General features: G+C 36.8%; 1 pseudogene across 1 annotated transcript in view; it reads left to right on the plus strand.

The window, feature by feature from the left end:
• Positions 1 to 204: 204 nt before the first annotated feature.
• LOC102524672 (large ribosomal subunit protein uL16-like) overlaps positions 205 to 14,243 on the plus strand; it is a 50,354-nt pseudogene continuing 36,315 nt past the window's right edge. Inside the window, exon 1 of the transcript XR_012065257.1 lies at positions 205 to 596. The product of XR_012065257.1 is annotated as a large ribosomal subunit protein uL16-like (transcript). The remainder of the gene's footprint in view (positions 597 to 14,243) is intronic.

Raw genomic sequence — 14,243 nt, forward strand, 5'->3', positions numbered from 1 at the left:
AGCAATCACATGTGTGGAGTCAGCCTTGAGTGGCTGTGATAACCATGGCATTTCTAAAGAAAATGATAAAGCTCTTTATAATGATGGCTAAGGGGTTAGACACATCACCAATTCCATATATATATATGGAATAAAAAAGTTATATATATATGTAAAAGTTTTTATATATATATATAAAAAAAAAGTTCTCTAGGCTGACGGTACTGTAAGAACAAGCCGTACCCAAAGTCACGCTTCTGCCGAGGTGTCCCTGATGCTAAGATCCGCATCTTTGACCTGGGGCGGAAGAAGGCGAAAGTGGATGAGTTCCCACTCTGTGGCCACATGGTGTCAGATGAATATGAGCAGCTTTCCTCTGAAGCCCTGGAGGCTGCCCGTATCCGTGCCAACAAGTACATGGTGAAAAGCTGTGGCAAAGATGGTTTTCATATTCGAGTGCGGCTCCACCCCTTCCACGTAATCCGCATCAACAAGATGTTGTCCTGTGCTGGAGCTGACAGGCTCCAGATGGGTATGCGGGGTGCCTTTGGAAAGCCCCAGGGCACGGTGGCCAGGGTCCACATTGGCCAAGTCATCATGTCCATCCGCACCAAGCTGCAGAATATACACACACACACACACATACACATACACTTTCTATATTGATACATACATATATATCGAATGCATTTTAAAAGCAGATTTTCAATATAAAGTCTTTTGAATTCAGACATATTTTAGTCTCTATATATCACTATTTGGCATGTTACCTGCTCATTTGAAACACAAAAAAGTATTTGATAGAGTTTATTTCCTTGAAATTTCAATTATTTCCAAAATAGTAGTCTGTCATTTCAGTTGTGCTGTGGCTCAGGGGAAATCTGAAGATTAACCGCACAGGTTATTTAATTGGTCCTATGGGTTTTATTCTTGAGACTAAATTACTATGGAAATGGACAAAGGATAAGAAGAGGAGGAGGCACCAGGGAGTAGTGGAAAATGCATTGTTCTGGGTTGGAAAATCCCACCTCAGTCCTACTAATAGTCACTTATGTCTGTTTTTTTTTTTTTAATAATGGCATGCGATAATTTCCTCTCCATGACTTAATTATGACCTTGCTGTTTTCTGCAAAACAACAGAAAATGTACAACACACATAATAAATATTATGCCCATGGAAGAAATAATAATTATTACTATTATTTGGTAAACAGTTACTAAACACATTTAAATTGGCATATTGGCAACTAAAGCACACATTCAAATAGTATTTATTTCTCAGTAACCTAAAAATTCAAGTTGAGAAAAATTATTTTTTTACCCAGGTGTTCATCCATTGCATAATAATAAAATAAGATAAAGCTTAAATTTGAACTTCATCATTGTTTGTGGCAAACATCTGTTCAGCAATTCACTAATTCACTCCCTCTGTCCTTCCAAACAATACTAATTTAGTTTGAGTGGCCACATCCTTGGCCTTAAGGGACATATCAGAATGGGTCCAAGCTAATCATGGCAACCCTAGTTCCTCTGTGGTGGTGATTGCTTAAGGATGACACCCAGCTCTGGGACTGGGGAGAAAGAGAGAGAAACAGAGGGAGAGAGACTGAGAGAGAGAAAGAGAAATCAATACAGATAGACGACTCTTGGGATCTTGATAACATAGCAACGAGGTGACAAATCAACCCTTTGACTTCTAATCATTGTGAAGCTTGCTACGCAAGAGAAAATGACCTTAAGATTTATGCTAATATTAGCTATGTTTTCTGTTCCTTGTGGCTGAAAGCATCTGCTATTAGTTCTGACCCCACTTCTCTCTGGTCAAATTGTGGCATTACACTCCTGGCTCCCCCGGGCTGATTAATGTTCCGTGGCTACTGGTGATTGGAACAGTGGCACCGTGACTGGAAACTTTTGGGATGATTACTACTCCATCAGCCTAGTTTCCTGAGTGACTGATGAGCAGAATATTAGCAGTTAGCATGGAAAAGAGAGAAGTCTTCATAACTGTCAACCACATGTATCTAGGGCTTTCTTACTCAGTACAAAACAGCCTGCCCTGAGGAAATATCCTGTTAGAGGATGATATGTGGCCTCTGAAAAGATATGTTGGAATTTTAACTCCCATACGTCAGAATTTGACCTTGCTTGGAAATAGGATTGTAGCAAGGAAGAACACATCTGACCTCATGTTAGATCTGTTCCTTTAGCTCTAACCCTGTGCTGTTTCCTGTGCTGAGTCACGCTGCTTCTGCACCTTTTGTAAAAGAATGTTGTCTATTGCCTGACATAGGCAGGAGAGCCCACTCTCAAGGCTCTCATCTTCAGGGTGGGAAACTTTCCCATTCATATAAAGATAAAAAGTTGCAGAGCAGAGAATAACATGCATCTTGTTGGAGGATTACAGGGACATCATAGCCTGACCTACATGCACAGCTGCAAGAACGAAGGATTCTGACATCAAGAAGTTTGCAACAACCAACCACACCCCCTCCCCTTTTTAGTATAAAAGGAGCCTGAATGCTGCCTTGGGGAAGATGGTTCTCCAGGACATGAGTCTGCCATCTTCTCCGTCTGCTGGCTTTCCAAATAAAATTGTTATTTCTTTCCCCACGACTTCGTCTTCTGATTTATTGGCCTGTTGTGTGGTGAGTGGAATGAGTTTGGACGTGGTAACAGAATCACTGCAGATTAATTTGTTAAGGTGAAGTCCCACTGGAGCAGGATGGGCCTCTACTCCAGTAAGACTGGTGTTCTTATACAAATAGGAGAATTTGCACACAGACACAGGGAGAACGCTGTGTGATGACAGAAGCAGAGATTGAATTATTGCAAATGCAAGCCAAGAAACACACAGAATTGATCAAAAAAATTTTTTTACCATGAACTAGAAAGATGCAGCAAAGGATTCTCCCCAACAACTTTTGGTCCCCGGAACTGTGAGAAAATACATTTCTGTTGTTTTAAGCCCCCCAGTTTGTGATACTTTGTTAGGAAAGCCTCAGGAAACTGATACAATCAGATAAGGCAGTGCTGTGGTTAAAGCTGTTTTTATTGATTTTGTTGTCACTGTGTAATTCTGTTTTCACTCTTTGTAAAACTGGAATTAATTATATATAAAGACATAAGGGCCATGGTCTTCCACACTGGGTAATTCTTTCAATAGGACTTAGAAAATGTAGTCATACAGGTAATCCTAAAAGGAAAAAAAAATTCAAAAATATTGTAAATTGATATTGAGAGTGGGGACTGAGGGTTCAGTTAATAGCTTTACATGATCTGGATAACCTAGATGGAGTAGATATAGCCTCTCTATAGAAGTATATGTATGAATGTACACGTATGTATACATGATTGCATTCATTATGTAACTCTAACTGCATATTCATTAGTCTTGATTTAGATAAATTACTCACACGACATTTTATAAAACTCCTATTTTCCAGGCAAAGAAAAGATTGTTACCTGGCAAATGACTAATATGCTCCCTGGCCTGAATAGAAGCCTTTCTCAGTGTCTCCTGGCACAAGAGTGGATTGAGAAACTAAAGATGTTTAGCCCAGAAAAGAAATGATTTAGCCATTCCGTAATGTTTTACAGGCATGTATAAGAAGGATTGATTTTTTTTTCTAAATAGTGCTGTAAAGCAGAAGCAAGAACAGACGGAGATAGTAAATGAAATAATGCAACTTCTGCTTGTCCAATAATGACCTTTTGAAATACCCTACTTCCTGTAACGTGACACGTTTAGATCAAGGATGAAAGAGCGTTCTTCAGATAAAATTATGGTGTTATTGCTACATTGGGTGGGATTTCGTTCTAGAAAACTTCTAAGATGTCGCTGAACTTCAAAATTATATCATTCTCTAGAAAAGATTTGGCCAGATTTTGAGTTGGTAATCAGTCAAAGTGAAAGAAATGCTGCAGATGGAAGAGGCTTGAAGAGGGCAGAGATGGTCCCACGGAAAGAACATAAGATGCACCTGGCTTTGGACAAGCTTCTGTAAGTTTCCATGCTCAGGTTTCATCATCAGTAAAACTATCTTTCAAAGATTGATAAGTGACAAAAACTGCAGTTACTAATTATACATTTGTTAAATTTTTATTGTTTAAAAACCTCACTGATGTCTGAATAATTCTTTATGATATGTTTTCTCTCTGACATTCATTTAGGTTTTGGTTTTGGTTTGACTTTGCACCAAACAGTCTCAACCCAGACTTTGCAATATTCTTATCCTTCAATTTGGCAAAAGGGGTGAAAGATGTCCTAATCTTGACTCTTTTCTAGGATCCTATGTCTCTGGCAGAATTTTGCATTCTCTCATACATACATATATTATATATATGTATATATATACATACACCTATACATATGTATAAAATATATATACATACACCTATCATTTTACTTGATTTGATTTAAAAATTTTTAAATTGAAGCATAGTTGCTATACAGTATTATATGTTACAGGTGTACAACATAGTGATTCACAATTTTTAAAGGTTACATTCCATTTGTAGTTATTACAAAATATTTGCTGCATTCCCTGTGTTGTACAGTATATCCTTGTAACTTATTTTATATCCAATAGTTTGTACTCTTAATCCCCTACCCTTATATCGCCCCTCCCCACCTCCTCTCCCCACTGGTAACCACTAGTTTATTCTCTTTATTTGTGAATTTGCTTCTTAAAAAAATATATATTCACTAGCTTGTTGTATTTATTTTTATATTATTTTCATCCAATTTTGTATCTACATGTCAGAGAATAGTATCTTTGGAGCAAGTAAAGGAAGTCTTCAGGAAGAACGCTGTCAAATTGGTATAATACAACGTTTGCTGTTAATACTGCCTACAGGTAATTTGTTCACTATGGAACTTGCACAACAAATACACATGGCATTCAGTACTGCAGTGATGTGCTATTTAACCAGAATACCTAAATTAATGCAAGTGTTTGTCCTATTAAGCATTACCTTGGTGAATTCCTAGATTCTAAAATATATGCTAAAATATGCAACTAGGTATATTTTTTTCACGGATAGATATGGGCAGGTGAAATTGGGAATTTTCAAAGCATCCTCTGAGAATATAGATCAGAGAAAATGGTGACTTGTTGTAAGAGCAGCAAAACCAACTTTATAAGGTTGATGGAACATTGCAGGAAACGTGAAAATGGATCTTCAAATTCAGTTATGAAAAATGAGATCCATTCACTTTAGCATCCAAACGTATTCTCAAAAATAACAAAATTAAGTTCAACTATGGCAAACCACCATTGGATGTGCAGAAACACACCTTCTAACATCACTCATGTCATCGAGAAAATTATTTTTTAATGTTTTTTGAAAATTGAAAGTGCAAAATAAATCATAAAAAGTTACGAGTGATACCAATGACCCCTGGTTATAAATAACAGTTGAAGCTTCATCATGTGAAATGTAATGCATTTTAGATACAGAGACCGCAGCCTGAACTTCACCTACTAGGTAGACGAAAGATCTAGTCGTGTGATTTTTAATTCTCGCAAATCTCAAAATGTCTTCGTTTTTAACTTTGCACACCACACAATAATTCTGCAGTGTTGTTTCCTGGGACTAGCTCAAAGGGTAATCAAATATGTGATTTAAATAATATGCAGTTGAAGTTATGTAATCATACGTATTAGGGTAGAGAAGGAAGAAATCCTTGCTCAGCGAGCTTCCACTAGGAAGCAGGCACTAAGCAAGCTTTACCTCATATATAGTTTTCAGAAGACACTCAACTTGCAGATGAGGAAGCTGAGGTAAAGTAACTTGCTCTGAGTCACCTCTGGAAGATAATTGCACTTCAGTGGAGAAGTATGCATTGTCTAGAGGACGTCCCTCCAGGTTATCTGACGTTAGCCTTTCATTGTCCTTGAGCTACCACACAATACTTTGTAAGTGGTAGTTAACTGACGTGCAAAATCTCCTAGTCCTGTAGAGCAGCATTCTCCTTCCTTTCTACCATGTGGAAAAACCAGTTTTGCTTCCATTTGCATAATCATTTCAGTATCACCGACACACACATGGCATATGTGTAACATTCTCCCGGTTTCCTCATGAATGAGAAGAATAAAATCTTTGCAATGTGTTCATTTGTATATCTGCATGACAATCACAATTTTACCTTTTGAGAAAATCCTCTTTTTAAACAAATAACCTGAATTTTGTGCCACAGAGCAGGGGTTTGAAACGTGGGATTTTCTTGTTCAAAAGCACATAGGTTTTCAGGTACCCAATGCTACCTCTCCTCCCGAGAACCCGGGGCAGCTGAGAGAACTCACTAGGCAGAAAGAAAACAGTCTGAGAACATTTTCTTGACAGAGACAACGTGGTTGTTTAAAGGGCATCTTCAGCCCTAGCTCTCTAATACTGGGACTCCGTGTCTGTTCATCTTTCACGCCGAATCATTGTGCTGGGGTGATGCTTTTCTGTAGAAAGAGGAATGATCAAAACTTTGAAGTGGCACTGGAACAAAAACGAAGAAACAGTAAGAAGACTTTCAAAGAGACAAAGCAATAGGAGAGAATGAAATATGATGAGCACCAGCCAGAGGATTTGCAGGGTCAAGATAAGGATATTTGATTAGCTAGTTCAGGGGGGAAGGAAATCAGTGGGAATGGGAAGCCCAAATTCAATCTGGGACAGGGGTTACTGGTCCCAGCCTCATGCATACTCTTTTCAGCTAGAAAGGCTTAGGGAAAAAAATCCCACTTGCCTAGTCACCGATGAACTCATAAGTGTCTCCCACTTAAAATAAAAATAATTTGAAATTAAAATAAAACCATAACGGAATAAAACAAAAACTCAAAAAAAAAATAGGACATTTATACGTTTTCACCTTCATTAAACCTTGTACTGATAAGCTGATCCGAAAGATAAATCTGGGCCCACAAGGATGATTCAGCTGAATATGTGTTAAACAGAAGAGGAAGTCAAGGTCAAGGATAATTAAGGGAAATTGAATTATAATGGTTTATGCCGTTGCTGGAAAGACCAGACGAAGTGGCTCTCAAAAAATCCTTACTTATTGATTTTGTTGCATTTGATGATTTCAAGAGCTAATTTGACACAGACTATTACTTCATCCTATTAGTGCTACTATCATAATGACCACATTAACAAAATATTCTAGATAAATGGTTGATAAGTGACTGGAAAATCATCTTGGATAATTGAATATTGAAATTTTCCACAAAATTAAGTGTGTCTTTGTAGGAGGAAGAGGAGCTTAGAAACAGAATTAAAGCTATTTTGGATAATGGCTCTCCAGCTGTACACCTGAACAGTCTCCAGGATAATTATCAAATTAACTGATTGGTTTGATGCTAGCCTGTATTCCCATTCTTGCGCATTTCAAAAATACCCGTGTCCACAGAATTTCACAGCTACGAGGGTCGTAGGACCAGCTTTGATAAGAGTCAGGGTATTTTAAATGTTTATTAAATTAGTTTGTATTCAGTTTCTTGCAAAATGTCAGTGACTGTGGAAAGAAGTCCAAAAGACCTAACTGTTGGTGTTCCTCTTTTCCCACCGGTTTGTACCTAAGAATAAATTTCAGAGATAACTGCAGAGTCCTGTGTACTTTATATTCACATGGAAGAACTTTCTAATTTTCATTCAGAAAAACTTAACCTAAGCATGAATTCACACGTTCAATGGATGTTTACTGAGGACCCACTGTGTGTCACGGTCTGTACTTTGGATGCAGCACGAAACAGCACAGAGAGGACCTACTGGGTTCCTGCTCTCTGCTAATGACTAGTATAGTGGTGTTAAGTGTAGGATCAGCGATTTTGTTTTACAACGCTGTAAAAGAGAGAAAACAGGAACCACAAAATGTGAGAGGCGACTTTATCTGGTATTCAGGACCAGAGGAATACACCTTACGTTATTCTGAAATCATTTAAAAATGTTAATGCTACACTATATGGCGGCTTTTACTTTCAATTAATTTCAAGTCTGTTCTGAGTTTGTGATGAGCCTCTTATCTAGGAAATAAAAGCATGAATCTGATTTGAAAGATAAAAATAGCTTTGATCACAAACTTTTCCCACTTTGTCGTTCGAAGGAAAACACAGGGAGAGCTATTTACACAGTTTCAGGTAGGCGATGATAAAACTCAAATGCCTCGCGAGCTAACACAGGTGCATTTTTTCCCAAATCCACAGCAAAACAAACAACAGACAAAATCAAGTACCTGTTAATTCACTAACACTTAGAAAGGTGATTATACATTTATAAAATGACTTCAAATTATTTTGCTTTCATCTGGCAGAATATCTATGACATTAATCTGGAAAGTTCTGGAAAAAGAAACGTCACATGTAGGAATTTACTTTGAAGATATATTTATTAAAACCTTAAAGTCTTCACATTAGATCAGTAAACAGGAAGTTTGTTAACAATGCCGCTTACAGTAAAAAAAAAAAAAAAACAAATAAATAAATGCAAGATGGCCCTATACCATATTAAACAAAATACTTCACACAAGGTTCAATAATGTAAATTTAAAAGTATACAATATGTGATAGATAAAATTTTAGCCAATTTTAACATCAGTTATAAAATGTTGAGTCAATTTTTTTTCACAATGGTGAAAAGTAATTTCATTGGCATAATTATGTCAGAAAAGTCAAAGCAAAAGATAATTTAGATACAGAATATACAAAAAATGGTAAACTACTAAATTAAAAAATGAAGTAAAAATGCTACACATATGAGAGATTAAAACTACATGTTCTTAATATGTAATTAGCCTTTACCAATAAATAAGGCACTATGAATAAGACAAAGGGCAAAAGAAAAAAACAAATGATATAATTTGATTGTCTGCATACAGAAGATTCGCCAGTCACAAATGAACATTTAAAATGCATTTCAGTGACAGAACTATTAGGCTGTACACCAGAAACTGACACTACATTGTAAATTGACTATATACTTCAATTAAAAAATTAAAAATTAATAAATAAAAGTAAAAAGTTAAAAAATGAATACAAACAAAAATGATAATTTTGTCTTTCTACAAGTATTTTTAACTGTACGGTGCCAGATTCTGCTTTTCTGATTTAAGACTTGTTTATGAAAATATATGTTCCACTATTACGAGGGCCAGGAAAAAGTTAAGAAAATATATTACAGAGTAACACTCGTGTGTGTGTGTGTGTGTGTGTGTTTAAAAGAATGAGAAGTGGGGATTCACCATATTACAGATGTGGTAATTAAAAAGTTCATTTTCAAGGAGATGATATTTGAAATGGAACTTGAAAAATAATGAGCCATACAAGTAAAGAACCAGAGGAAGAAAGATTCTGGTTTAGGATAAAACAACTGAAATATGATAAACAGCTTAAAATATTTCAAAAACAAGAGAGAGACCAATGTGGCCGAGGTGAAGGAAAGTGAGAAAAAAGTGGACAGAAGCGGGCTGAGTAGATGCTTGATGAAGGGGGTAGTGGTAGCCCTTTGGAGCTTAAGGAAGGGCTTTCAATTAGATTCTAAATGTCATGGGAAACCATTGATGGATTTGTGGCCAGGGCAAAGTTGCTGAGTGGAGTTTGTACTGTTGATGTGGGCTGACACCAAATTAGGCAGGAAAACATGTCCATATTTGGAATATGATCACAATTTGGAATCAAGTGCTGGTGTGTTGCTAGGGAGAAACAGATTCAATATTTATTGTAAAGATTATGATGACAAAATTTGATAAACAGTTGGATAATGGTTGAGACAAGACAGGAACCAAGGATAACACTTTTTTTTTCCCCTAAGCAATTAGGTGGAAGATTGTACCATTTATTGATATGACAAGCAAAAACTGAAAGAATGCAGCAATACTAAACCTATCCTAAAAGAAATATTGAAAGGTCTTCTCTAAATAGAAAAGAAGCAGGAAGCTAGAGAAAAGAGAAAATCACAATTGGAAATGCGATAACTACGATGAACAGCGAAAGAGTAAACCTGCGGATATAAAAGGGGGCATCAAAATCACAAAATGTGGGAGAGTGGACAAGAAAAAAATCAAATGTACAGAAAAATAAATAATATCCCCATAAGTACATGATATTAATCATACAAAAATCACTGCAAAATTCCCGTGTCTCATCTAAATCTTCAGCTAATTTAATTATTTTAATTAGATAATTAGGAAGCAGGTTGAGAGACAAGCACACAGATGCCTATGAGTTTGGAAGTCAGGAGGATATAGTGATCAATGTGTGAACTCCTCTCATACATCAAACATCGTGATCAAGGAGCTTCTGCTGTATGATTTCAGAGAAATAAAAATCCCTAAAAAGATGACTTTAGTCACTCGCACTGTTGAGGACAGGTCTGCATGATGAGTCAAATCACTTTTTTTAATCTTCAACACTCTTAAATTCGTAGATTTTTCTTAGCTAATTTTATTATATATGATAGCAGGTTCAGTGTGTTTGTAATAGGAGCGGTGACAAATAACTTGAAATGTACATACAGCAAGAGCTTGTCAGACAAAGGGACATCTTCAGAGTGACAGAAGAATAAGGTGGGCCAAGTGGAGTCAGGGAGTCTGGTAGGTTTCAGAAATGGTGAGAAGTTGAGTGGCTCAAGACAATGAGCCTTGGCATTTAAGGCGGAAAGCAGCTTAGAGTGTTTGAGTTTTGCCAGAATGTCGTGAGCTTTGGACTCCAGGAGTCGATTCAAGACCAGGATTTTATCCTCCGGCAAGTAGAGAACCAACAGAGAGGATTCCATTTCATGCTAGTCAAATGAGAAAAACTGCGTCAATGGAACGAAAAGCGAAGGTTGTCACAGAATGTAAATGGATAACTTCAGGTTACACAGAATATTGTTTTAGTAAGTCGATGTCACCTGAGATTTAAGCAGAAGATGAAAAATCAAAAGCTAATGTTTTATACGTTTTTAAATTGCTACTTTTAAAATGAAAATTGTAGGCAATTTAAATCTTCTAATTAGAAAAAGAAAAATTAGTTCTTTTTGGAAGTTCCATTTTTTTTTTCCCCCTAAATTTTCAAAGATATGATGACTTCATTGTTCTCTTACCAGAAGGAATTCTGGTTTCCTACAAGCTATGTATCTTTGATCAAATGCCAGGGACCTTTTAGAGACAGTTTGAGTGCAGAAAAATCTTAAAGCTGTTTGATGGGCCTTTCTGAAGTGAGGTAGACTTTTTTCTTCATTATTGTATTTTATTGGCTTTTCATCCTTTCTCTTGCATGCATGAAATATCATTCATGTCTCTGCCATGTTTCCAGTTTCTAATAGGTCATAAAGGTTTCTTACATGTTCTGGATATGAATCCTTTGTCATTTCTATGTAAAATAATTCTCCTTTCCTTTTTCAGATTTTACAATCAAATGCTTCATTATCATGAAGAGACCTTAGCCACACTGGATATCCGAAAAAGTTCTGGATATAGAAGATGCATTAAACAATATACAAAATTTATAAGTGACCTAAGAAAAACTGAATGAATTTTGTATATTGTTTAATGCATCTTCTATATCCGTGCCGACAAGAAAGATTCCTGTGAGGTACCAAGAATGCTCCACAGAAGCATTAAAAGAAAGAAAAAACCCACAGCGGAGATACTATACATTATCAGTTGCAGATGAGAAAAGATTGATAATTGCTGGGATGGCCTTACACACAGAGAAAGAGACAGGGCAGATGTCATTCTCCCTGTGGCCCCTCTACTGGATCTTAAACACTACACGATGTCAAAGTGAAAAATATAAAAATTCAGATGATGGCAAGGTGAAGGTGACTTTAGGCATGAGGCTGATCTGGCCTTTCAAAAATTTGGGGCGCATGAGATATCTTGTAACTCTCAGGGCTGTCATATTTCTGTGACTTTTGGATACAAGTGTTTTAAACTGGGAATGGGGCTGTTCCTTCCCGAGGGTCATCTAGAAAAGCATAAGAGTGCTTTCGGTTGCACCATTTCCTGGCTGGGGCTACTGGGTTATGTAAGTATCCAGCACAATGAGGAATTTTATCTAATCCAAAGTGTCAACAGTGTGTTGACTGAGAAGAACGTGTCTTGGGTCCCAGAAGAGAGCAGTCAGGGAGGTGGATTTTACTATTGGCTCTGGTTACAAGAACCAAAGAAAGCAGAACTTCACGGCTCCACTCATACCCAGGGCAGCACGGCGGAGAGCAAGAAGGGATTTAGGCGATGGCTTCTATCTTGATTAAAGAACATCCTTGGAAGTTTCTTTGGGGCAGTGGGAAGCTAGACGTCAATGCATATGTTGCTGTATCAACTTAATCCTTCCTACGGACTCTTAACATTGTTAAAAGCTCAACGTAGCTTACGCTCACCCTTCATTTTACAGAGAAGAAATGGTGGGACTAATATATTAAATGACTTGTGTGTATTTAGTGGCTGAGGGAATAGATTCCATCTCTTATAACCCATAAGGTTCATGACTATTAGCCACATGGTAACAATTGGGCGACGTTTCATTCCATTCCATTGTACGATTATTAACAATGATTAAAGATAGGTTGTGTGCGCGTGTGTGCGCGTGTAGGGGCGTGGTGGAAGTGCAGGGCAATCAGACTGTTTTTTGTGAAATAATTACTATTTTTTAAAAATTTTAACTCATTCTTGAAACTCCTTATTTTCATTGCTAAATATACTGTAACTTTTTAAAAATCAATTCTGCACTGTCCATATAATGCTGAAATGAACTACTTACATCTTTCCCCAGAACAATAAAGAAAAATCTTCAATACCTTAGAAATACTATTTGTGAGCGATGACCTCCTTCCATCCTCTCTAAATGAGCACTTTGGAAAATAACATTTTGAGACATTTGAGCCTTTGGAATTTTTCCTTTGTGAAGCTATTTTTGTGGGGTTTTTTTTTTTTTTTTGTAATGTAGTGTTTGTGTTCATGATAAACATTAAAAATAAAAATTGTTTCCTCAGAGTCAGGGGGAAAAGCAGACAGCAGGAGAAGCAAATTAGTGCCCATGGGTACCTTCCCCTCAGTGTACACGCCTCACAATGGGAGCATCTCTGGCTAAGAACACGTTTTACAAAAATGAATAGAGAAATCTTCAGGTATTCAAGAATGGTGATGAATTTCTCTGGTCCTAGTACAAGGCTAAAAACCCGTAGCTGAATCTAGATTGTGAAATAAACCGCAGGGAAGTTGGAATGATCATCAGCTGAAAGTAATCATTAGAATATATGATTTAAATAAGAATGCAGGCGCTTCAGAATGGACGCTGAAACCCAACACTATTTCCTTTACCACATTTTGAAAACTGTGGCTACTTAATCTCACTAAAGTATAAATGATTTGAAAAGTGAATACAGGATTAAGAAAAAAGATAATTACCGAGCGTTATCTATTCAAGCACATTTTGTTGCAGTGAACCATACTGATAAGACTCTAAGTGGTGACTCTGGTTTTGTTTCCCTTATGAAACTTTGGAAGTTGAGATGCTTCTATTGTGTATTTCCTAAGCTTTCTGTATGGCCTGAGGCAGGCACCTTGGAGTTTTTCAATTGCCCTCATCTCTAGGTGTCTCTTATACATAAAACCTATGCAGGAATCTGCCAGGCAATAGGTGTATTTTCGAATGTCTCAGTCAACTAAAAAGAGAGTGCACTTACGTCAAACAATGAATACCAAAATACATGGCATAGACCAGAGTTCTCCAGAGGTCCAAAGAAGGGAGGAATAGCTAAACATTCTCTATAATATACAATATATTCTTTATAGTATGGGAGCGAATGCTGTGAGCCAGGAGCTCCCTGCTGGATTGTATCGGTGTTATAATTGATTTTCTCCAGGAGAAAAGTCAATAGAGTATGGTGGCACCAAATCAAAGAATTAAATTACCATCCCCTCTGTTCCTTTAACTTTTCAATTATAGTAGCAAGAGGCTTTTATGTGGAAATAGGCTAAACTGAAAATAACCATTCCAACAGAGTAGTTCCCGGAAGATGGGCTCAAGGAATTCAAAGCCAACTGAAATCAAAAGGCATGATTGGTGAAGCACTTGAAAAGGGGGGAAAAAAAAAAGAATGAGATTAAATGGCAAATATCAAGTTGAGAAGAACAGAGGTGATTTTCAGTTCAATTTACATTACTGGGTCAGCTTCTTAAGCTCAATTTTAAGTAATATTGAAAATAAGGTAAATATTTGATTTTGAAATGCATTTAAATTCAGAATTTATGAACAAATTAAACACACTAAGATTCACACTTCCACAGCCAT

Source organism: Vicugna pacos, chromosome 28 (assembly GCF_048564905.1).
Source record: "Vicugna pacos chromosome 28, VicPac4, whole genome shotgun sequence".
NCBI lineage: Eukaryota > Metazoa > Chordata > Mammalia > Artiodactyla > Camelidae > Vicugna > Vicugna pacos.